The sequence below is a fragment of the Maniola hyperantus genome, chromosome 7 (assembly GCF_902806685.2).
Source record: "Maniola hyperantus chromosome 7, iAphHyp1.2, whole genome shotgun sequence".
NCBI classification, from domain to species: Eukaryota; Metazoa; Arthropoda; class Insecta; order Lepidoptera; family Nymphalidae; genus Maniola; species Maniola hyperantus.
The window spans coordinates 15,361,981-15,383,131 of NC_048542.1; the positions used below are offsets into that span (position 1 = coordinate 15,361,981).

The following is a 21,151-nucleotide window of genomic DNA, read 5'->3' on the forward strand; positions in this document are numbered from 1 at the left end:
AACATGTGAAAAAAATTAATAGTAAGACTAAGGTTGATTTGTAGTTTGTACGGTCTATTTTATTTATACAGAAACGATATTGAAATAGAAAAGAAAAGGCTCAACTGCAGTCATGACGATTCGTTTGTTAAAATGAAATAAAATTTGTGATTAAAAATAACTTACTTAATTACGTACCTATATTTTGTTAGTGCTACAAATAATGCAGCAACTGATATAACAGATTTGCTCCGATCAACAAGAAGTTACGTTACAAACAAGACAAAACAAAAAGAGAAGTAATAAAATACCAATGTAAAATGTCGTAACTGCAATAGTAATACATGATAAAGAGCGGCAATGTCCATTCAGATTCGAGATTCATCGCTCAATTTTACTATAAAGGCCATTCCAGCTAATGGAGTGAGCCTGTAATGTCCCTACATAACATTTTCTTAAAAAACCGAACGTTACTCGAGTTCGGGTTCACTTAAAAAGGCATTTACCCTTCGTTCCCGAGTGACTTATTGTATACCGAAGAAAAGAGACGTAACTACAAATTTCTTATTGGAAAAAGTAAGAAGGGAGATGCGCCAGAAATATTTAAATTAAGTCCTCCCCTTAATGTCAGACATTATTTTTTTATCGGCACGTCCAAATAAAGATATGTCGCGAGGTTCTTTCGAGAGGGAACGTTATCTTGAACGAAAAAAATTTGAGGTTGTACCCTTTCGTATACAAAATATAACAGCGGAGCTTAAACTAACTCGTTGCTCTAGTGGTTAACATTTTCGACTGCAGATGACGAAAGTCCTGGGTTCAATACCTACCTGGGTCGGGCCAAAAATTTGTTAGTATTGCAAATTCTCAATACTTACTACTACTAGCTCGAAGTTAGAAAAATGACGGTGTTTCACTCCCGCGCCTCGGAGAGCACGTAAAGCTGTCGGTCCTGCGCCTGATCTCTCCCCGGTCGTGTTGGATTTCCGTCCCATCGGGCTATGAGAGTGAGGGAATAGAGAGTTCACCTGTTTTTGCGCACACACTTGTGCACTATACCATTGGCCACCGTGACCGAAATTCGGTCGGGAGGACATATACCTAGATGATGCCCGAGGATTTTAGTTTTATAAAAATCTCGTAGGAACTCTTGGATTTTCCGTATATAAAAAGTAGCCTATGTCACTCTCCAGGTCTTAAACTATATCCATACAAAAAATCACGTCAATCCGTTGTATCGTTGCGTCGTGATTGAAGGACAAACCAATAAACAAACACACTTTCGCATTTATAATAGAAGGTAGTGATATCTTAAAAGATAAGTCCGCTCTACAGCAACGAGGAAGCGACGTAACAAAAAAACTTTTACCGAGGATTAAACAAAATATTTCATAGCTCGCCTTATCACGAGAGATTAGCGTCCCACATAAAGTTTTTATACTGTTTAAATAAAATGATTAAAGTTTTAATATAAACAGCACCGAGATAAGCTTATACAGACACTTTATTTTATTCATTCCTTGCAGCCTTATTCATAATCGTTGAGGACACATAAATTACCATATACAGGGTGTCACCAGAACGAGACGAACAGAAATGGCAAAAAGAAGACAAGTGATAGCACTGATGATTACTGATATTATGATACCACAAAAAACGCGAAAAAAATATACAAAAATCCTATATTTTGTAAAAGTTTACGACATATTGCAAATAAAATATCTGACTGACGCTAGAGGTCAACGAATGTTGCGTAAGTAGGCCACTCGGAGTCAATTCCGCGTCGTAAGCGGGGCATTGACCCGAGTTTTGCACGCTATACATTGCGGGCTTGAGAAATACTAAATCACTACAACTACAAAATGAGGCAAGTGGTTATTGGTATTGGTATTGCTAGCGTTCTGGTTACACCCTGTAGCAAGAGAAAGGCGCATCTTTTTTTTTAGGCAAGCGCGCTCCAAAGTCAAGTGCGACTCGCACACGAAGGGTTTCGTACCATGGTACAAATTATAACACTTAACTACACTACACTTAACACGTTTATATAATAGGGTCCCGTGCCACATCGGGTACGGATCTCTTAAAACGGCGATAGTGCCAACTGTAAAGGGAAAATTCAAGTTAGAAAAACTAAATTAATTTGTCATTTTCAAAGGTATGTAAGGTAGGTAGGTACCTAATTACCTTTAGGTAACAGAGTCGAGATGGTAACCCGGGTGGGAACGCGTCGCACACCCACACAGCCCCCGCGCTAACCCGGTGCGGGATGGCGCGGGTGACATGGTGTATGGGGCGTCCCCCCCCCCCTCCCCCCTGTTACCCCGATTGCCTGATTGCTATGTCAACCTGTCGAGTACGATGAAGCACTAAAACTAAGTTTCATCAGTTTTCAACGATATTGATCCGCGTCAAACTAGTATATCGTATAAAGTGACGTCAATAAGCAGATTATTCTAACAATGGCCAAATTCACAAACCATGTATACTCTGAGAGCCGGCAGCTATGGGATGTTAGAGAGCGGGACGCGGTAACAATACACTAATTTACAAACTACACAGTACACATCATATTCATGGCTCGTAGATCGACCCGATCATTCTACGTCATATTGAACGTTACGATCTTACGGTAGCAGCCGATCCTGCTGGGAAATTTGACCAAGTGATCAATTAGAATATGCGAAAATTATATTAATACTAGATGATGCCCGCGACTTCGTCCGCGTGGATTTAGGTTTTTAAAAATCCCGTGAGAACTCTTCAATTTTCCGGGATAAAAGATAGCCTATGTCCATTCCGGGGATATAAACTAACTCTGTACCAAATTTCATCAAAATCGGTTAAACTGTTGGGCCGTGAAACTAGCAGACAGACAGACAGACACACTTTCGCATTTATAATATTAGTATAGATTATATGCGTGGATTTTATGTATTGCATCGGTAATAAAGACATTTAAATTTTTGTCAGGGTGCTTGTGTGCCGAGACTTTTCAATTTGTTAGAATTATTCAGGCTCTTGTATGTATTCAGTATCTTGGGAGTTACTGTCTTCTCTAACGTCAGGTTGCTATGTTTAATCTATCTGTAATCGTCGATATGATACATCAATGTTGTTAATTATTGTCAAACATCGTATGATCTTTTTTGTCAAAATATAACGACTTTTCTCACTAACTTATCGACAGATTGTAGATAGGTTAAATATAGAAAATAGACGGTATTCTATAGAGCACAAGATGGTTACAAATGCGTGCGATGGCACCTCTTTATGGCCATTATCACTAAATGATAGTCATCAAACTCATTTGACATTGGTTGGTTCTACCAAACTGCTTCACTGAGTTAAATTATTTTTTCCTATAAAACCTTCACTGGATCAAAAATGAGCTTGGTGGCTGTTATTCAGTGATGATCTCTGTAGCCACTGAGCTCACTTGACTTTGGTTAGTTTTACATTGCTCCTTTACTGGGTGATACTAAAATATTTTTTGGTAGAAATCATTCAATGGATTCAAAATAAATGTCAAATAAGTTCTGGTGACTATCATTCAGGTGGGTTGAGCCGCTATATTGTTATGTAATGTCATAGCTCCTCTCGATCATAGTCTAGGAGTTTACAGTAATTTATAGTATGCCTAGTATGAACTTTACTGGGACGTGACGTCACAGAGCGGGTTGTTACAATGGCCTGATTTGCAAATCGTGTATCATGAGCCTCTGTTAAACGTAGGGTTGTCAGATTTATTTGAGACTAGATGATGCCCTCGACTTCGTCCGCGTGAATTTAGGTTTTTAAAAAACCTAAATCGTGGGAACTCTTTGATATCCGGAATAAAAAGTAGCCTATGTCTTTCCCCGGGATATAAGCTAACTTTATACACGATTTCATCAAAATCGGTTAAACTGTTGGGCTGTGAAAAGCTAGCAGACTGACAGATAGACAGACAGACACACTTTCGCATTTATAATATTAGTGTAGACATAGAAAGAGGCAACCCTAAACATTAGTGTAAAGTCAAAGTTCCCGCTAAGCAACGACAAGTTACTAAGTAACAATATACTAATTTCAAACTCTAGATTACTGTAATAATAAACCTACTTTCAGGAACTAACTTACTAAACGTTACAAGAACTTATATACAAATTTAAATTGAAAATTTTAAAAGCAAACCATGTGACATTGTTTGTGGGATACCTCAAGGGTCCATCCTAGGTCCTTTGTTATTTTTGATTTACATAAATGATATTGGAAACCTGGGATTGATCGGAGAGGTATCCTTATATGCTGATGATACCTGCTTATTTTATTTTGGAGACTCAATCCATGAGATCATGTCGAATGCACAAACGGATTTAGATACACTAAATGAATGGTTTCAGTACAATTTACTCACTATAAATGTTGCTAAAACCTCTTATATGCTTTTTACTGCAAAAAACAAAAAGTTCCTAATTTCGATCCCTTAACTATAAATAACCAAGAACTGAAACAGTCAGAAGCGGAAAAATATCTCGGTCTTATACTAGATTCTAAATTAACATGGCGAGCTCATTTAGATTATCTGCAGTCAAAAATCACATCGTTGACTGGAGCTCTGCGTAAATCTGCACGATGTATACCGCATAAGTCCGAAGTATCATTTATAACTCACTAGCCAAGCCTTTACTAGAATACTTAATAGAGATTTGGGGATGTGCATATAAAACTAATTTAAAGGATCTTCAAATATCACAAAACAAATTGTTAAAAGTTTTATTCCAACTAGACTATCGCTTCCCGACCAAAGAATTATATAAGAAAACTGATCAACTATCTATTAGTCAATTATACAAATACAAAACATGCATACTAGTTAGAAAAATACTCTTAGAGTCCGTACATACACAAATCACTTTTAAGACAAAATCTCATAAACATGGTACACGAAACAAACATAAACTACAATTAACTAAAGCTAGGACTAATTGTGGGGTGAAAACTATACAGTTTGAGGGAGTACTACTATATAATAACTTACCGAAAGACATTTTTAACGAAAAATCTTTTCCAAAATTTAAAGAAAAATTAAAAAAATATTGTCAAACACTATAGTTTTAAATATATAGGTACTAGTTTTATTATTGTATAAATTCACCGTATCATAAATAATGTTTTCTTCTATATTTAAGTTTAAAATTGTTCGCATGTAAGTGAACTTTTGTTCTTTTTGAGAAAATAAAGTCTTTAAACCTAAATCTATCTGTATATATAAAATGAAAAGGTGACTGACTGACTGACTGACTGACTGATCTATCAACGCACAGCTCAAACTACTGGACGGATCGGGCTGAAATTCGGCATGCAGAATGCAGATAGCTATTATAACGTAGGCGTCCGCTAAGAAAGGATTCTTCGTGTAAAATAGGGGTTTAAAATTTGTGTAGTCCACGCGGACGAAGTCGCGGGCATAAGATAGTAAAAAATAAAATGTTAAAAATATCTAATCTAAATCATCCTGCACTGTCCCACGTCTGGGCTAAGGCCTCCCTCCGATCCTTCCACCATTTCCTACTCCATGCCTCTTCAGGCCACGTATAAGCGTTTTATCTAATTCAATTTCGATTTCGATTGGCCAACGTCGCCTTGGCCTACCACGCTGGCGTTGATGATTCTGGGGAGTCTAAAAAGAATACCTGCTATAGACTAGGTAGTAATAGAGAACAAAACTACAAGGCCGTTTTAACATAATTATTGCAGCGTTTTATAAAGTTCAGATTTTTTGCCGTTCAATGTCAAACAGTATTTAAAATGTAATTTATTTAACTTTCTAAAGAGAAAATTGTGCATTTTTATTTGAATTTCAGAACTCTGCTGCATTTTTTACGCTATAATTAGGAATTCTGAACTAGTTTCGTCTCAAGAATTAATTTACCCGTACTCTTAAAAAGATAGTGAGCAAAATTACGACTCTCTCTCGCTGTGACTATTTAAACGTTCAAATTTAATAAGCGCCAAAGAATCTCTGGTACCTTTAGAACGGGAGCTCAAGGTTGTTGAAATGATTCAATTACCAACACAGACTAAAGGAAAAAGGTGAATGGAGCTCTCTCGCGCAAATGTTTCCATAACTTTGCTTTCCAATTTCAATTGGCTCTGATTTGTATGAATGTCTAAATGGCATGCCATATCAAATTTTCTCAACAAACCACATGTCTCACTTACTCCAGTAACAAACTGAGATATGGAAATTAGCTCAGCTGTTTTGCATAAACTCCTTTTCCAGCACAGATTTCTCACGTAACTCACGTTGCTAAGCTATAGATGTGTGTCAAGAAAATTGCTTAGTTTACATAACATAATATCTTGGTTCAGCTTTGGTGGAAAACGGTTCAATAAAGCTGATTAAAACGATGGATGCAAACAACACGAGGTAAGGATGTAAGCTAAGTATGTGAGCTAAGGATGCGAGCTAGTGCGAGAGGTACAGCTATGAGAAGAATGAAGCACAGCCAATGACGCGTATATTAGCTTGCGTAATAATATTAATAGTATCCAGTCGTCGACTAACGGTCGCACGTGACGCACGCTCTTTAAGTGATTACATATATATTTTACTACCTACCTGTAATGTCTTTGTCTAAGTGTGATGTGTGCAAAAAAGCGGTTACGAAATCACTACCGGGACTGGAATGCAGTAAGTGTGAAAGAATTGTGCACCTCAACACCCGATGCAGTGGTCTAACTGGCAAACAAATCGCCGCACTAAAAGCGGCCACCAGCTTAGAGTGGACTTGCCTCGAGTGCCAGAAGGAATCACCGAGACGCAATTCTTCAATCATTATTCCGGAAGAAGACGATGAGGAAGATAACACACCGGTTCAAATCGACGCAAAGAAGCTGCTGAGCAACATTTCCAAGGAAGTTGAAAAGGCAATTAAAACTGAAATGCGTGAACTTAACGAGGCATTGCAGTTTCATAGTGGAAAGCTAGACGAAGTTGTGGAGTGTATGGAAGCATTTAAACAAACCATTAAAATCCTCGAAAAGAAAAATGTGGAGTTAACAAATAAAAATAATAATCTAGAAACCCGTGTCGGAGCCCTCGAGCAACGATTACAAGAAATCGAGCAAGAGAAGCTTATAAAATCAGTGGAAATTGCAAATGTACCATACCAGAGCATAGAAGCAGACAGTAAAATACTGGAAAAGGTGGCCTTGAAACTCCAACTACCCGTCGAAGGTATAAAAAGCTCACGGAGACTCCAAGGGAAGAAAGATCAACCGCCGAACATAAGAGTGGAATTACAAGACGAGAATACTCAAGATAAATGGATTACTGCTGCCAAAAGTATCAAAACTACGGTAGCGGACATTTGCCCCTCCGAGAACAAAAATAATAATATAGTTTACATCAGTGAAGCAATGACGAAAACCAATAAGACTTTACTGTGGAAGGCTAAGCAAGAGCTGAAGATTAACCATAAATTCAAGTACGTATGGTTTAAAAGAGGATTCGTGAAGGCACGCAAAGATGACGGTTCAAAAACTTATACGTTAAGAACCATGGCGGACGTCAACGCCCTTACAAAAATTAAAACTTAAGGCATTATTTTTCAGCTATACTATTTCTATTGAAAAAAAAAAAAAATACCAACGTTTCAAAATGGACAGTCCACTTGACGAAATTTATGAGCTACCAGACTGTTTAAATATTAATGACTTTTTAAATAATATCTCTAATATGCATGTAAATCTATTGTGTGTTCATTTCAACATTAGATCTCTTATAAAAAACTTCGCTGCGCTTGAACAGTGTATACTTACTTCAAATAAATGTATTGACGTAGTTATCCTTACCGAAGCTAATATTTCTGATAAAATTAGCTGCCTATACCATATAAATGGTTATCAAATGTTCACAGCTCTCAGAAAGTTAAGAAGGGGCGGTGGCATTATCGTTTATGTACGTAATAAACACAAATGTAGCATAAAAAATATGAGAACTAACTACTTTGAAAACATACTAGTCACAATAACCACCCCTTCTAACTACACTGCGAACATTTGTGCTATATACCGTCCTCCTCATACAAGTAAAAATCTATTTATCGACGAACTCTCAACAACTATTGGCAAGTGCACAAAAACCACAGATTTTTACTTACTAGGAGATGTTAACATAAACCTGAGACTAGATAACCCTATAAAACATAGATATAGTAACATGCTGCACAGCCTAGGCCTTACGTGTGGGATCACTGCATATACCAGAATTGAATTATGTAATGGCAAAATAAGTAAATCGTGTATAGATCACATTTACGCTCGATCCCGCACGCAAGAACTATATACGGCGGCAATCGGTACGACACTGGCCGACCATCGGGCGGTGATACTCGCTTGCCTCGGTGCTCGAACACAGGATGTTCCGAAATATAAATCTTGTCTTGACTACCAAAAATTATATTCATCACTAGAACAAATAGAATGGGGGCCTACAACTAACATGTCGTGCCCAGGAACTATATATAATTACCTTAACACTAAACTTACGGAGTGTTACAAGAAATCAGAATATAAATTAAAAATAAAACCGAACAACGTACGAAATCAAAACGTATGGATCAATAAAAAAATTATGCAAGCATGTGAGTACAGGGATGATTTGTTCTTACAATGGATAAAAAACACAAATGATTTAATCGCAAAACAAAAGTACAACAAAGCGCGAAATTATGCGAATATGTTAATTCAAAAAACTAAAAATAAAAATACTAAATCTGACATTATCTCTAACAAGCATAACCCTAAAAAGCTTTGGAATATACTGAATAGGCTGACTGGCAAAATGAAGTCTTCAATAGATGAAGTACTGCAAAGTACTTTTGGCAGTCATGGATACAATTGCAAAGACATTGCTAACAACTTTGCGGACACGTTTAATAATAGTGTTAAACGGATAATTCCTAAATGCTCTAAACCGTTGCTCGATAAATCAATTTATAGCTATTCAGCAAATGTCACTATGCGTTTTAAACCTGCGGATGACAAATCCGTAGAAAAAATAATCAATTCTCTAAACAGTAACAAAGCACCAGGAGTAGATCGGATAAGAGCCATCGACATAAAAAAATTATGTGGAAAAATTAAAACGGTCCTTTCAAACCTAATAAACGCAAGCGTATTTACAGGAAAATATCCCTCTGAACTAAAAACGGGTATTGTTAGACCAATACACAAAAAAGGCAGTAGGTTGGATTGTGATAACTATAGACCAATAACGATATTACCTACGGTCGACAAAATAGTCGAAAAATACATAAGCGACCAAATACACAAGTTTTATGATAACAATGACATACTAACAAATAACCAATACGGATTCCAACCAAACAAGAACACTACTCAACTACTTTCAACATTCACAGATAGTGTATATAAACACATTGACGACAAAAAGCACGTATTGGCCGTCTTTATTGACTACAGTAAGGCCTTTGACACTCTCAGACATAAGAACCTACTGAAAAGCTTGGAGGACAGCGGAATACGAGGTAAGCTACTCACATGGTGTGAAAACTATCTTCAAGAAAGATCATACAGGGTAAGGGTTGGTGACGCTGATAGTTTTCCAGTTCAGGTAACGGAAGGAACGGCTCAAGGTTCTGTACTGGGACCCCTGCACTACCTTACCTACGTAAATAGTCTTCCCAATATCATAAAAAAGTGTGAGATCTACCAATTTGCTGATGACACTTGCCTCGTCGCTGCGGCCGGCAATATAGAAGAGGCGCTCACGCTACTTCAAGATGATTTTGACACGCTGGCAAAATGGTCACATGACTCTGGATTGGTGCTCAATGCCAGCAAAACTAAGGTAATATACATTAGTACTAGCCAAAATAGAAGCTCGTATAAGCCTAAACTAATAGCACATAATCACCATTGCCTCCATGTGAACACCGCTAACAATCGAACACCTTGTACATGTGATGCAATCGACGTAGTCGACAAGCACACATACCTTGGGCTTGTGATTGACAATCGACTCAACTGGATAGACCACGTTAACCATGTGTGCGACAGGCTTAGAGGAATTCTAGCTAAATTTTCTCTAATAAAATACAAAATACCATACAAAACACTGTTATTACTGTACACATCTTTGGCTGAATCAGTTATATCCTACGGATTGTCAAGCTACGGAAGAACGTACAAAACTCATCTTGATAAAATATTTGCACTTCAAATGCGGATCCTAAAGCAAATAGTTCCAAATAAAATAAAATTAGCCTATAAAGATGACTACCGTAAGCTATTTGCTTTCTGCAAAATAATACCTGTACATGAAAAAACAGAACTGACATTATTACATGAACAATATTTTAATGAAGACTTAAGAAAAGTACAGATCCCATATTCAGCCCGAAGAATTGACTACCCTAAACTCCTATTACCTAAATATAACAACTTATATGGAAAAAGAAGGCTAAATTACGTCGTACCTAACCTAATTAACCAGCTTCCAAAGTCACTCACCGACGTCATAAATCGTAAAAATATAAAATTTAAACTAAAAGAATACTATCAACAAATTATAATATCGAAATACAATAATTAAACTTTAAAACATGTCATCAATATCAATTAATATCGAATTTATAAATAAGTACTCTATGAATTAAAAGAATACCATCTATAACTAACACTTACTAATAAAACTAATACCTAACTTATACTACTACTTTATAGTTACTAATAATACTAATAACTAAACTTACTAATAATACTAATAACTTGCCAATAACATTCACCAAAATCAATCACACATTAGCAAAATATTAATGGATATATTGCACTTAAATAAAATAATCACCCTGTACCAGAATTTAAACATCATACACGAAGTAGTGTGCACAGAACACTATTACTCCTACCGTAGTGTGAGTGAGCGTCTTACGCTCGTCATATTGTGTTACTATTCCGCTGTGATATAAATAACGAACTTTTTCTTACCTACCTACATTTATCTATAAATTTAATGATTGTGTTTTTACCTACTAAGTATATTTAGTTTAAAATAACCTACATTTAGTTCAATGTTGTTAGTTTATATAAGTAAGTATTGTTATTTAGCTTTAAGTATTATACCATTAAATTAATGTGCTACGTGTACCTATCTACTGTCGACGGCATTGGTGTACGGAAAAACTTATGATTTAAAGTTTATGATTACACCTAAACTTATTGTAAAATGTACATATTCTTCCTAAATAAATAAATTATTTATAATTATAATTATAAGTATTAATTATGTTACAGTTGCGCGTGTTGTGTGCGAGGGAGAGGATGCTTAGAGAATGCATGCAATATTGCGTGCACACACAGGGGCTGCATACCTCATGTCCGTTGGCAATAGCGCATGCATCATGCGCTGTTGCCAGCAAAACACAATGCACACGTTTAGGTAGTTAGCACATGCGTCTAACACGAGTTGAAACGCAAGTTGAAAACGCACCGGTATAGTTAAACCTTGTTATTTTGAAATCCGCATCTTTGGAACTGCTTCATTCCTTAGGTAACCGTCTATCCTTTTCTTCTAATCAATGATTTGTCAAAGGAAAAGAAATTATAAATAGAGTTCCTTGAATACAATTATCAAAGAACGTTTCTAATATTGCGACTCAATTTTTCTTCAATAAGTTTTTCCGTAGAGTTTACGTAATCAAGTTAATTAAATTCTCTCTTTTTTAAACGGTAGCTTTATTATTAAAACCACTTAAGATATAAATTATTTTGCTTTACAATATTAGACGCTTTTTAAAAGAACTGAGAGATGAGATTTTTTTTATTAAGCGTGGGTATAATCCTAGTTTGACAGAAACACTGCCCACTACTTTAATGGTCAAGCGGAGGAAGCGCCGGGATAACCAACTATTAATTACTAGCTGATGCCCGCGACTTCGTCCGCGTGGATTTGCGTTTTTCGAAATCCCGCGGGAACTTTTTGATTTTCCGGGACAAAAAGTAGCCTATGTGTTAATCCAGGGTATAATCTATCTTCATTCCAATCTTCATTACTTTGCGTGAGGGAGTAACAAACATACATACATACATACACACACACACACACACACACACACACACACACACACACACACACACACACACACACACACACACACACACACACACACACACACACAAACTTTCGCGGAAGTCGGGATTTTACAATTTAAGAATTAAACGTTTTTCTTTCTTTCTTAGAGCGGTTACGCACTCATACGAGTTGAGAAGTCGGAGGTAGTGCGAAAACTACCATACAAATAGTTCTATGACTACTTCGGAACGTATTTTCACGGATTCGGATCGAATGCAGTGCGTAATCCCCGTTATCCATTACAAATGCGAAAGTGTGTTCGTTTGTTGGTTTGAGAGTAAAGAATCGATGTTATTTCTGCATGCGTAGGTAAATTTTACCACTTATGTATCCCTTCATATTGCTTCATTAAACTTTAAAAATAAAGGCCAAAACTAACGGGCCTCCATTTATTATTTATTATTAATTAAAGGCAATCCCGAGAGTAGAGACAGGTACTTTGCGGAACATTAAACTAACCACTTAACACTAGATAAGTGGTCCTTCACATTATAAGAACTCCTTAGAATATAGTTATATTTGTAAACTAGTTGATGCCCGCGACTTCGGCCGCGTGGAATTGGGTTTTTAAAAATCCCGTGGGAACTCTTTGATTTTCCGGGGAAAAAGTAGTCTATGTCACTCTCCAGGGCTTTGACAATGCCCATGCAAAAATCACGTCAATCCGTTGCTCCGTTGCGACGTGATTGAATGACAAAGCAACAAACCAATAAACCAACAAACAAATACACTTTTGCATTTATAATAAGATTGTAACACATTAATCTGGTTAGTTGTTAAATAATTGTTTACATTTCTTACTTAGGGGTAAAAAAGTGACTTTTTAAAACAGAAAATAATGGTCGCATTTGAAAAATACCAAAATTCAAAAATTTTAAAACATCACCTTTTCTAACAGTTGGTAGGGTATAAATCAAAATAATAAATGGGGTGAATGTAGTTATTTTACAACCTGGACACGTATTTGAGCTAAGAAAGCAATCCCGTGTGAGGTCAGAAAATCTCAAAAAGTTACTACAAGAATAGGAATGTACAAAATTTCCTGTGGATCATAAATCATTTTGATGAAGCCTTGATATTACACCTAACAATTTAAAAACCAACCAAGTGCGAGTCAGGCTCGCGCACCAGGGGTTCCGTACTACAGTCGTATTTTTTCGACATTTTGCATGATAATTCAAAAACAATGATGCATATAAATAAATAAAAATCTGTTTTAGAATGCACAGGTAAAGCCCTTTCATATGATACCCCACTTGATATATAGTAATCTTACTTTAAAAGTTGAAAATACTAATTATTTGTTCATGAATAAATTTTTTTTGTGACGTAACCACAAATTCACGGTTTTCAGATTTTCCCCCTTATGTCTGCTATAAGACCTACCTACCTGCCAAATTTCATGATTCTAAATCAACGGGAAGTACCCTGTAGGTTTCTTGACAAACCGACAGACAGACAGACAACAAAGTGATCCTACAAGGGTTCCGTTTTTTCCTTTTGAGGTACGGAAAAAAAATACATAAATTGTAATAAACTTAGGTTTATTTTCAGGATTCCTTGCTCAAAAGGTGCCAACGGGACCCTACTAAAGATACTCCGCAGTTCATCCATCCATCCGTTCGTCTGTCTGTCAGCGGGCTGTATCTCATGAACCGTAATAGGTAGAAAGTTTTTTATACGAGAGAGAATTTTCACAGAGTGTATTTTTACTGTTACAAATTAAAAAGAATTAAAAAATATTGTTTTATATCTTGTACGATGGTAGAGAACCCGTCGTGTGTGCGTCCGACTCGCACTTGACCGTTTTTTTTAATTTACTAGTGACAGCATAGTGAATTTTGAAGGCCCATCTGGTTAACCAATTTTGACGAACATTAGAACAAAGACAGATATGCATCCCGGAGACGGACATAAGCTACTTTTAATCCCAGAAAATCAAAGATTTTCCACGAGATTTTAAACGGACGAAGTCGCAAGCATCACAAATAAACTTGGTGACAAGTAGGTAACTATAACAATGCCTGTTGACAACACGACATTAGCAGCAAATAGAGGTGGTATACCGCCTCTACACTATTGTCGATTACAAAATCATCGATTTGTCATAAACCTCGATAACCAATACATTTGGTACAATCGAACCAGATAGATAACCCTGAGTGTGGACATGAGCATTCCACGCGCATACGTGTTGATTATCTCGGCTATGATGAGACGTATTCGAATTCCGGCATGATTCATATTTTCTATGTCACAAAACATCAGGAACTTAGGAATTTTGTTTTTGGATATCAACATTATTGAATGTTAGCCATGCAATCTGGGTACAAAAGCTTCATGATGTAGGAGTGAGTAAGGAATATACAAATCGGTTGAGTAGAAAATAAAAAAATTATGATGAGACGTCATAGGATGAATACGGAACAACCCAAACTATTTTACCTTTTCATTACAAACACATCACGCTTACATTCACTTCACTTTAGTGTTAGTGCCTAGTGGTAGTAACTAATATGGTTGCACTTTACACCAACACGATTTCCCGTAGCACTTTAGCTGTTTCAGCATAGTGTATGTTACCGTTTGCTCATGAAAGCTTACATTTTCACATCACAGATTCCATCACAGCATATTTTAAATGCAAAATATCTGAATTATCCAAAGAAAAATAACTTCGAGCTGATATTGAAAGCACACAACTGTCTGATATCATATTATAGACGAAGATAGACGACAAAGTCATACAAAAATGAACATCTCTATTACAAAACTTTATTGCGATCAGTTCACAAGAAAAATAGTAAGCTAATTTTGCTATAGCAAAATTAGCTTAGTGTTTTTCTTGTGAACTGATCGCTTCTGATGGATTATAATCCATCAGAAGCAGAAAATGCAAAAACAGCAATGCTAAAAACAGGAATTTGATCAAATCCCGCCAGATGATAAATTAACAACTCACTTTGATCATTTTACTAAACAAATCTAGTGATATGATAAAATACTGAGGATTCAATTAGGTAAAATTATCATAATAATGATTATGATCTATTATGATGATGATGATGATAATGATGAGTGTACTAAATACGTGGGTACCCCACGTACCGTACCGTAACGGGCAGCCAGTTTTGAAGTTTTACCGAAAGTAACATTCATGCAATCAATAACAATAATTGCGACAATCGCAATATAAATAATTCGATTCGTAACACAGTATTTGGCAGCCAACTTAGGTATTCTCTGAGTGCCAAAGTATGTTGAAAGCAAAATCTTCATTGCCTAAGATAGGGCGATCATTAAAATTCTAGATTTTATATAAGTGTGATCGGAAAACGGCTGAAATCACGTTTTAATAATTGAAACCTAGTTTCAGTTAGCGTAGAGAGTTTCAACCGTTTTTTTATTTAGTACTAGCTTATGCTCGCGACTTCGTCCGCGTGGACTACACAAATTTCAAACCCCTATTTCACTCCCTCAGGGGTTGAACTTACAAAAATCCTTTCTTAGTCATAATAGGTAGACATCGGCTAAGAAAGGATTTTTTTTTAATTCAATACCTAAGGGAGTAAAATAGGGATTTAAAATGTGTGTAGTCAACGCGGATGAAGTCGAGGGCATAAGCTAGTAGAATATAAAATGGAGAAGTCAATATCTATTTTGCGTGATTAAAATGGAACGGATTAGTGTAAAACCCTTTTAATACCAACAAGCAATTTAACGTAAAGGGTCCATAAGAAATGCTTTTACAATATTAAAGCAATAAATTATGTTATAGTTACGACTACAAGATTTATTCGAATATAAATTGTTACTTGTTTATATTTATTCATAGTTACACGGAAGTATATTGTACGCGGCAGAAAGTAATGTACATCGGCCATTAGAATGACATTTCGGCTTTGTATAGGGCGTTGTCTCTGTCAGTCACACCTATATGACGTTTCGTCTTTCTCAACAACAGAGACAATGCTCTACCAATCAGCTATCTCCTTCTAAAGGTCGATGTACATTACTTTCTGCCGAAATACCTATAACGACTGGCGAGTCCCACATACCGTCTCTCAAGCTGGCTCCCAGGAAGGGGGGATGCGTAAACGCATTTCCCAGCGATAAAAAAGGTAGCATTTGCAACCCCTACTAGGTACACAGACGACATCAAATTTGCCACGGAACCCTAATAAATAACTGGATATATGTAGATATAATATGGAGATATGTAGGTATAATATGGATATAGACTCTTGAATTAGAAAGTATTTCCATTGCACCAGTGAATTAGTCCGAAAAATACTTATTTCAACAACATTTAGTGTTGTTGATACAAATAAAAGCGACTATTTCGCGTGTGTAAAGCGCCGCCAAAGGTTGTGTAGGTCTGTGCCAATACACACGACACAAAGACGCGAGGTGACCTGGAAACTTGCACTCTACACAGCGTGTAAAGCGAAGCCGCCCGCTCATTAACGGGTTAGCGTACATTCACGAAAATAGCGACTCTTGAGGAAATAAAATCGAAAAGATTTGGCAAAAATTGACTTGCACGCATTACACAGGGTGCTAGAATGGCGACCTCGCTCCTAAAAGCGCAGCGTTAACAGAGCCACCACTAGGTGGACAAATGACATCAAATGGGTCTCAGGGAGCCGCTGGATTCAGCCGGCGCAAGAACATGGTGTATAGAATAAAAGCAACTATTTCGCGTGTGTAAAGCGCCGCTAAAGGTTGTGTAGGTCTGTGCCAATACACACGGCACAAAGACGCGAGGTGACCTGGAAACTTGCACTCTACACAGCGTGTAAAGCGACGCCGCCCGCTCATTAACGGGTTAGCGTACATTCACGGAAATAGCGACTCTTGAGAATATAAAGCCGAAAAGTTTTGGCAAAATTAAATTGAAACGGTTAGCTAAGTTAAATCAAAAGAATTTCCAAAGTTAATTGTGTAAGTAAGCACTGTAACACAAGGTGTTAGAATAGCGACCTCGCACCAGTGGCCCTACCGCGGTTGTTTGACAGCTACAATGTCACGATCGCAATCATCTCTGATTGGTTAACGCTCGCTCACTATTGGCCACAATGCATTGTTGCAACAAGAATGGCACAAATTCAGCCAATCAGAACAATTGAGATTGTAACTATGATTGATGCAGGTTTTAGACAATCGCCCTACATAAAGCGCAGCGTTGGCAGATCCCTCAATAGGCGGACAGACGATATCAAATGATTCGCAGAGAAACCCTTAATGAGTCCTTGAGTAACATTGACCACCGGCGTTCTAGTGGCCATACAATTAAAATTCTTTTTATGTTCCCGCATGCGATTTTTCATGTAATGTGAGAAATAGTTTACAAATGACCCAGTTTCTGAACACTACACCCTAAATAACACAAAACCACCCTATTATAGTGTCGCACTCACATATAATGTAGATACGAGATAATCATAATATTATACTTGTTTCATAACTGCTAGTAGGTATAGTTTCCACTTAAACTTGCAGCAGCAGAATTATGGTTTATGACTAGAATTACTTACCAATGATTTTAAGCTTATTTCCCTGTATAATGGGGAGTGCTCTGAGGAGCTTTTTGACCTCATTCCACCCTCTTTTTTCTACAACCGCACCGCGCGCCACCGTAAGGAATTTCACCCTCACCATCTGGGTGTCTGGTGCACTTCGACAGTCCGCTGCGCCAGATCCTTCTTTCCACGCACGTGCAAACTGTGGAACCAACTGCCATCGGCGGTGTTCCACTAGATTATAACATGGGGTTATTCAAGGGGCGGACCAACAAATTCCTAAAAGGCCGGCAACGCATCGGCGGCTCCTCTGGTGCTGCAAATGTTCATGGGCGGCGGTAATCACTTAACATCAGGTGACCCGCATGCTCGTTTGCTCGCTATATCTATTAAAAAAAAAAAAAAAATATTCGTGGTTTAACCACTAACACGACTTACCTAAGTATTATTAGTCGTTTCATTAGTAGGTAAGTTAGTGAGAAGAGCACCAACTCGCCAACAAACTGGCCCACCAGTTTGGCGAGTTTGTAATGTAAGAGCCCTGTAAAATCAATAAGAATTAAAAAAAAAAAGTCGTATGAAGAAGACTTTTCCGTGACACTTTTCCACCACAAACCACTTCTGTATTATAAACCCTGCCTTAAACACTTCAGTACCTAGGTAAGATTATTACTAAAATACCTTATTCAAGCTCCCGGCACATTTCTAAAGTTCCTCCTCATAATAGGGCATCGCGGCACTTATTCAAGATGGCGGCCGTCCCGGCGGACTGTCAGGTTCCGTGACGTCACATTAAAAATTCACGTCCGGGCTAATGTAACGTGACTCGCGCGTTACAATATTAATTAGCACTGAGCTTAGAGGCTGTATTTCAGCCTTGATTTTTGAACTGACTTTAAAGTTAAAGTACTATACGTCTGAGAGAAAACTTAGTCATATTAAAGCTATTTAGCTCAAAAGCAAATGCAACACAACTTTGGCGTTACGACTGATTAGGTCCGTAACTTGTTATAAGTCCCGCAAGTTGCTATTGCGCGTGGGCGTCATTTTAGTGATGATGATGGTATATTTTTACTTAAAAATACCTACGTCAAATCACGTGAAAATGACGTCATTTCGATGTTAATGAGACATGGTTCCAGCGCAATTGCAATTTGCGGGCTTACATTATCAGTACCCTTATTATAAATGCAAAAGTGTGTTTGTTTGTTGGTTTATTGGTTTGTCCTTCAATCACGTCGCAACGGTGCAACGGATTGAGGTGATTTTTTGCATGGATATAGATAAAGACCTGGAGAGAGACATAGGCTAAATTTATTCCGCAAAATCAAAGAGTTCCCACGGGATTTTTAAGAACCTACTTCCACGCGGACGAAGTCACGGGCATCAGCTAGTCAGCAATAAACTTTGGTATGTGGTAGTAAAGACAGTGTGTTAGTCTAGTCAGAGCCATGATAGCCTAGCGGTTAGACATCCGCCTCCTCTTCGGGAGGTTGGAGGATCGAACCTGGGCACCTCTAACTTTTACGTGGCATAATATTGATTTGGTAGTACTTACGTTCAACCCCTTAACCCGATTACTGCCAGATCTGAAACAAAATAAACACTAAATTATTATCTAGATTTAGGAATAACTCAATACTAGTCAGATGTTTAACAATTTCATACTTTACGCAGAACCATCGAAGAGTTTTATAATCGATGGACCTACCGATAAGAAGACATCAAGTACTCTAAATCAGTATCGTTAATATAAATTCGAAAGTGTGTTTGTTTCTTGGTTTGTTGGTTTGTCCTTCAATCACGTCGCAACGGTGCAACGGATTGACGTGATTATTTGCATGGGTATAGATAAAGACCTGGAGAGTGACACAGGCTTTTTATCCCGGAAAATCAAAGAGTTCCCACGGGATTTTAAAAAAACCAAATTCCATGCGGACGAAGTCGCGAGCATTAGCTAGTATTAATATATTGCGAAGAGGAGCCCTAACATTTTATATTTATGCGAGAAAAACTGCGGGAGACCGACCATTATGATAAATAAGCAATTCGTAGTTCTAATTTCACTAAAACTCCGCTAAATCGCGACCAAAATGTATTATTTACGTGGCCCTTGAATATTTGTAGGGCTTTTGTACACTAAAACTAGCTTATGCCCGCGACTTTATCCACGTGGACTACACAGATTTTAAACATGTGGGCTGAATTTTCAAAAATCCTTTCTTAGCGGATGCCTACGTAATAATAAGGTATACACATGCCAAATTTCAGCCCGATCCATCCAATAGTTTGAACTGTGCGTTGATGGATCAATCAGTCAGTCAGTCAGTCAGCTTTTGGATTTATAACTAGCTTATGTAACTATATAATATAGATACGTTTTATAACATAATGAAAATTTGATAAAAAGAAGATTAGATTTCGATTTTCGATCCTTTTTAGGGTTCCGTCCCTCAATAGAGGAAAAAGGAACCCTTTGTGCGCGTTCACCGAGGTTTCACTTCTACCGCGTGTGAACTGCACACATACATGGTTTTAGGGTTCCGTACCTGAAGGGTGGAACGGGACCCTATTACTAAGCCTCTGCTTTCCGTCCATCATGCCATCCGTTCGTCAGTCCGTCTAACCGTCTGTCTGTCAGCGGGCTGTTACTCGTGAATCGTAATTAGGTAAATTTTTGTTAAAATTTTCACAGGATGTGTATTTCTATAGCCACTATAATAACAAAGCATTTCAAAATGGCCGCCATGAAAAGTAATAAATTAAAAAGTGTCAAGTATTTCTTTTACGACGGTACGGAACCCTTCGTGTGTGAGGCCAACTCGCAATTGATCGGTTTTTATTTTTTTCAAGTATAACAAATTAAAAAAAATATGTAACACTTTTGCTCTTTACAAAACTTGCACCGAAAATTTTAACAACACAGATGAAATTTTCTAAACAAAAGCAAATTATTCTCCAAGTCGTATGAAAAGGGCATTAGGCGCCACGCACGTGGAACCCTCAAATAAAGGACACCCTGACCTCAAACGAACTTCGAATTACAAATTTAATTGGCCTCATGTTACACCGTTTACCCCATTTTCGTACCAAAGTTCGGTACGAGCATATTCTACTTTCCATGTTAAGGGTAACGCACATTCCACATGTAACGGTTTTAAACATAAGTATGTATTTTGACGATCTCCCTGACGCAGTGGTGAGAGCTGTGGTCTTGTAAGCGGGAAGTTCTGGTATAATTTAGTTTGACTCGTCTTGGCGGAGGCACTGCCGTGCCCCCTGATTTGTTTGAATGCCAATTAAAATATTTCAGTACATCGCTAAACTATGGTCAGAGTGGGAAACTCTCGGTTCGATTCTGAATCGACGATAAGTCAAATATTAGGCTACGTTGACGTAAAATCAAGAAAAATAGGGCTACTTTAGGGCTACCTGCATCAAAATGTACTAACATTAATTGACGCGTCCCAGTGACGTTTTTTTAATACTTAGAGATAGCAAACAAACA

The 21,151-nt window shown here is 37.4% G+C and overlaps 1 protein-coding gene across 5 annotated transcripts in view; it reads right to left on the bottom strand.

The window, feature by feature from the left end:
• The window catches only part of nolo (no long nerve cord), a 382,845-nt gene that overhangs the window by 200,607 nt on the left and 161,087 nt on the right, over positions 1 to 21,151 (bottom strand). For all 5 annotated transcript variants that reach the window (XM_069499947.1, XM_069499946.1, XM_069499945.1 and 2 more), the window contains exon 2: positions 19,202 to 19,232. The gene's annotated coding sequence lies outside the window, so the exon portion shown is untranslated. The remainder of the gene's footprint in view (positions 1 to 19,201; positions 19,233 to 21,151) is intronic.